The sequence below is a fragment of the Mesoplodon mirus genome (assembly GCF_964341445.2).
Source record: "Mesoplodon mirus genome assembly, chromosome: 16".
NCBI lineage: Eukaryota > Metazoa > Chordata > Mammalia > Artiodactyla > Ziphiidae > Mesoplodon > Mesoplodon mirus.
In genome coordinates, this window is record NC_138992.1 from 69,384,355 (window position 1) to 69,390,577 (window position 6,223).

Below are 6,223 nucleotides of genomic sequence, written 5' to 3' on the forward strand. Positions count from 1 at the left end.
AAATAGCCAGGTAAAGTGCAGTACAGGTTTCTCCTGGTATCTGAGAGTAGAGCTTTCCTACCAAACCTTGCTTAAGCCAAAATGGGGTAACACTAACGGATGCACAAAATAAAGAGAGAAAGCACAGGTGCTCATAGACACAGTTCAAAGCTATGGATGCTGGATGCTGAGATGCTAAGTGTGGTTCCAGGAAGGAGCCTGGCAGTGTCACTCTCACTGCTCTGGGTGGTGCCACCTCTATAATGGCTCACGGCAAAGCAAACACTGAGCGCTATTTTGGCTTTTAGCCTTTTTTTGTAAAAGCAAAAATCCTTGTGGGATTTCTTTCGGTTAGTGAAAACAGGTACTAATGTAGGTTTTTGCAAAAGTGAAGTGGTGTAAAGCAGCCTTTCGAAAAGCAGCGGATACCTGTATAGTGTAAGAATCTTTAGAGTGGTTGCAATAAAGTGCTTTAGGAGTTTACCAGAAGGAAAGATCATTTCCACCCGGGGATCTAGAGGATGTGTTTTTAGCGGAGGTACTATTTGAAGCACAGCCTTTAAGAAGAATGGACTCCCCCAGAAAGCAATCAGAAGTGAGGAGAGGGAGGCTAGCCCAGGCAAAGAAATAGCATGAGCAGAGACTCAGAGATCAGAAAGAGTAGGTCACGTCTGAGAAATCGCACGTAGGCCTATATTTTTGGAGGGAGGGCAATGCTACAGGAGTGTGGGCCTTCTGTCTAGAAGGATGCTTGGGAAACAAAATATGGGAAGCCTTGAATGTCAGCTGAAGGGCACTCAAATGTATGAATTGCTTATTTTGTGCCAGACCCTATATTAGATTCACATACATGTCATTCAAACTTTGCGGAAAAAAAGAAGTAAGTGGCATTATGCCTGTTTTTTACAGAAGAGAACTCAACTCTGAAAGTGTCCATTCCTTGCTCAGAATCACAGGGCTAGTAAATGCCAGAATCATACTGAACTCGGCTGGCCTAGCTGTAAAGTCCACGCTCTCTGCAACACCACCATGTTCTAATAGACCCAATTCCACAGGCCACAGGGCTCAATGGCCACCAGATTCTATCAGTCCTACCTGCAAATATCTGACCATGACCCATTTCTAAGGCTAATCATCTCTCATCCTACCTGCTGTCATAGCCTCTCTTGTTAGACTACCAGCTTCTCACTGGTCCTGCCTTTATATACCCCTCCACTGCTGGAGTTATTTTTCTGCAAGATTTCATTCTCTGAACTTTTGGCAGAGCAACACTGCATGCGGGTAAATTACTAATTGGCACCTGAGGCCCTTCACGATGAGGCCCAATCTGTTTTTCCATCCTTAAATCGCAGGACTCCTAACCCCACGTATACGCTAGGCACACCAACCTTTTTTTTTTTTTAATTGCAGTATAATTGTTTTACAGTGTTGTGTTAGTTTCTACTGTACAGTGGAGTTCCCTGTGTTATACAGCAGGTTCTCATTATCTATTTTATACATATTAGTGTATACATGTCAATCCCAATATCCCAGTTCATCCCACCCTTCCCTTCCCCCCTTGGTGTCCCTTTGTTCTCTACATCTGTGTCTCTATTTCTAGGCACACCAACCTTTTCCAAAAATATCACCCTTTCTACACAAGACCTCTCAGAATCAGCAGCAAGGGGAAGGGGCAAGGGAGATGAAGTGTGTGTATTTTGTATTCTGGCCAAAATTCCTCAGAAATTACTCTAATCCCTACATTGTTCTGAGACAAGTTATGTTTGTTTGACAAGATCAACAAACACAGACCTTTCTCTTCTGCCCAGACCTGCTGACAAAGTCTCCAATTTCCTGCTCTATGTCTCATTAGTAATTAGCTATGATTAGAACGACTTATCATGACTGGTTAGGCAAGGTTAGACCTCTTTGTCCTCCTGAAACTTGTTAACTGCGGAGAAAGACATTTCCTGTTCAGATACCTGACAGACTTCTCCTGCTTGCAGAACAACCCCCAGAAGCCACTGCTCACCCCTTTCCATGAAGGTCTAAGGCAAAACCTCCTGAGTGAAACACCCTGATAGTCAGATCCGGGGAGCTGTCTATATTGCAACAGCCAGAATAATCAACCTCTTTACTTGTCCAGTTTTTGTTGTTGATAGAAGCCACCCAATATTCCCTGACAGGTAGGCAGGTGCCCCGTATGGAGTCAACAGAGAAGTTCTAAGGTTGTGAGCAACTGTTTTACCTCAGCTTGACTCAGCCCCTGGCCACAGGAATGTTATACAGAACTGATGTGTCTGGGCCTCCCTTGGCTGACTCTGACCTCACTCAATCAATGTGTCAGACTAACTTTACTCCTGAACACCCAACACACATATACACACAGTACAACACCAATGAAGAAGACAACAATTGAAGTAAAAAATACGCTGGAAGAAATCAACAGGAGATTAGATGATATGGAGGGATGGATCAGTGACTGGGGACCACACAAGCTGAACAGAAAATAGAAAAAAGAGTTTTTAAAATGAGGATACTTTAAGAGACCTCTGGGACAATGTCAAGCATACTAACGTTCTCATTATAGGAGTTCCAGAGGGAGATGAGAAAGAGAAAGGGGCAGGAAACTTATTTGAATAAATAATAGCTGAAAAATTCCTTAACCTGGGGAAAAAAAACAGACATCTAAGTCCAGGAAGCAAAGAGAGTCCCAAACAGATGAACCAAAAGAGGTCTACACCAAGACACATTGTAATTAAATAGCAAAAATTAAATATAAAGAGAGAATCTTAAAAGCACCAAGAGAAAAGCAACTACTTACACACAAGGGAACTCCCGTAAGACTATCGGCTGACTTCTCAGCAGAAACTTTGCAGGCCAGAAGGGAGTAGCATGCTATATTCAAAGTGATGAAAGGAAAAAAACCTACAACCAAGAATACTCTACCCAGCAAAGTTATCATTCAGATTTGAAGGATAGATGAAGAGTTTTACAGACAAGCCAAAGCTAAAAGTGTTCAGCATTACTAAAGCAGCTTTATAAGGAATGTTAAAGAGAATTCTCTAAGTGGAAAAGAAAAGGCTACAACTAGAACTATAAAAATTATGAAAGGAAAAAATCTCATTGGTAAAGGCATAATACATTCAAGGTTTAATCAACTACTTATAAAATTAGTAAGAACATTAAAAGACAAAAGGAGTAAAATCATCTATATTCACAATAAGTAGTGAAATAATACACAGAACAAAAAGAGGTAAAATTTGACGTCAAATACATTAAAAGTCGGGGGAGGGAGTAAAAAGGTAGTGTTGTTATAATGCGTTCAAACTTAAGAGATCATCAATTTAAAATAATTATATATATATATAATTCATATATCTATATAATATATAATCATATATATGTTTATATATGTGTAATTTATACAATAATATAATTATATGTATATATGTGTGTGTGTGTTTATATATAAACTTTATGGTAACCACAAAATGAAAACTTACAGATACACACACAAAAAAGAGAAAGGAATCCAAACATAACAGTGACATAGTCATCAAATTATAAGAGAGCAAAAGAAGAAGGAACAAAAAATACAAAAAACAACCAGAAAACAATTTAAAAATGGCAATAAGTACCTACCTATCAATAATAACTTCATTGTAAATGGATTAAATGCTGCAATCAAAAGTCACAGAGTGGCTGCATGGATAAAAAATCAAGACTCGGGCTTCCCTGGTGGCGCAGTGGTTGAGAGTCTGCCTGCCGATGCAGGGGACGTGGGTTCGTGCCCTGGTCTGGGAAGATCCCACAAGCTGCGGAACAACTAAGCCCGTGTGCCACAACTACTGAGCCCACGTGCCACAACTACTGCAGCCCGTGTGCCTAGAGCCTGTGCTCCGCAACAAAGAGAAGCCACCACAATGAGAAGCCCGCACACTGCAACAAAGAGTAGCCCTTGCTCGCCACGACTAGAGAAAAGCCCGCACACAGCAACTAAGACCCAACGCAGCCAATAAATTAATTAATTTAAAAAAAAGGATGAATCAGGAAGAAACAGAAAATATGAACAGACCAATTACCAGTAATGAGATTGACTCAGTAATAATAAAACTCCCTCAAAACAAAAGTCCCGGGCCAGGTAGCTTCACAGGTGAATTCTACAAAACATTTAAAGAAGAGTTAGGTCCTTCTCAAATTATTCCAGGGGCTTCCCTGGTGGCGCAGTGGTTGAGAATCTGCCTGCCAATGCAGAGGACACGGGTTCGAGCCCTGGTCTGGGAAGAGCCCACATGCCGCGGAGCAATTAGCCCCGTGAGCCACAATTACTGAGCCTGCGCGTCTGGAGCCTGTGCTCCGCAACAAGAGAGGCCACGATAGTGAGAGGCCTGCGCACCGCGATGAAGAGTGGCCCCCACTTGCCACAACTAGAGAAAGCCCTCGCGCAGAAACGAAGACCCAACACAGCCATAAATAAATAAATAAATAATTAAAAAAAAAAAAAAAAAGAACATAGGGGTTAACATAATTAAAAAAAAAAAAAAAATTATTCCAAAAAAATTGAAGAGGAAGGAACACCTCCAAACTCATTCTATGATGGATTAAAGGCTCAAATATAAGATCTGAAGCCATAAAACTCCTAGAAGAACATACACCACCACTGCACCACCAGGGAAGTCCCTGTTATTTATTAAAAGAAATTTAACTCTGTTTATAAGCAGCTCCAAGTTATTAATTTTCATGCATCATAATTATCTATTAATTATACAATTTTTCATTATTTTATTGATAATGATGTAAGTTGCACGTAATAATTCACTATTACAAAAAATGCTACAAAGAACATACTTGTATATATTTATTCACACATGCAAGCCTTTTTCTAGGGTACATACCTAAGTCTAAAAAGTGTTTGTGTTACAGAATATGTGCATCTTCACCTTTACCAGATACTGTCTAATTGCTCTCAAAAACAGTTGTAATACTTTACAATTCTACCAGCAGTGTTAAGAGAATTCTAATTTCTCTATACCCTTGACTTAGGTTCACATTTTTGTCATTCTGATGGATATGACATATTATCTTGTCTTTAATCTGCATTTCCCTGATGACTAGTGAAGGTCTGATTTGTCTTTTCATATTCTTTTCCAATTTTTCTATTAGGTTGTTTTTCTTCCTTGTTGATTTTAGTTCTTCAGTATGTGCTAGAAATGAACACTTTTGAAATTCTGTATTTTGTAAATATACCTTCCAAGTTTGTGCCTTATCTTTAATTTACTTAGTTACATAGAAGTTTTCAAATTATAACATCATTAAATCTACGATTTTTTCCCACTACAATGTCTTTTTTAAAAATATAACTTCCCTGGTGGCGCAGTGGTTGAGAGTCCGCCTGCCGATGCAGGGGACACGGGTTCGTGCCTCGGTCCGGGAAGATCCCACATGCCACGGAGCGGCTGAGCCCGTGAGCCATGGCCGCTGAGCCTGCGCGTCCGGAGCCTGTGCTCCGCAACGGGAGAAGCCACAACAGTGAGAGGCCCACGTACCGCAAAAAATAAATAAATGAATAAATAAATAAATAAAATATAGTGTTGTATGAAATCCTTCTGATCACCGAAGTCATGAACATACACTCCTATATTTTCTTATCAAAGTATAATATTTTGCCTTTTACATTTACATCTTTACTCACCTGGAGTTTTTGTATTTTTGCCAGGTAATACTTTAATTTTTTCCTACGTGGAGAGTCAATTTCTCCAGTACCACAAATTCACACTTACAAAGGTTCTGTTCAATTGTGTTCAAAACCAGCTGAGAATGTGGGGCCTTTCACAACATCTTTAACCGCACCCATGGAGCTTATCACTCATCATGCCCTTCTACAGCAGCATTACTTTCTTGCCAAACCAGACTACATATTGCATTCACTCTTCTTGAAATACGTTCTCTTCACAAGTCTGGTTCCTTTTTTCCTTACTAAATTGTAAACTTATGAAAACAGACATTGTCCAATTCGTCTTTGCATCCTCCATACTTGGCATTGAGTTGATTTTCAAACACTCTTCAATTTTATTCCGAATTTGACCCTTATAGGTGGGAACGCTCACCTAGTATAAGCCATATCTTTACATTTTGGTTTTCACGCAGAAAGAAAAAGCTGTCTTTCTTCTACTTTCCCACCAAAATATGCCTAGTGTTTCTAAATCTCTTTAAAATTTTAAACAGAAGCCTCAAAAGACTTCTAATGACTAGGAACCCAACT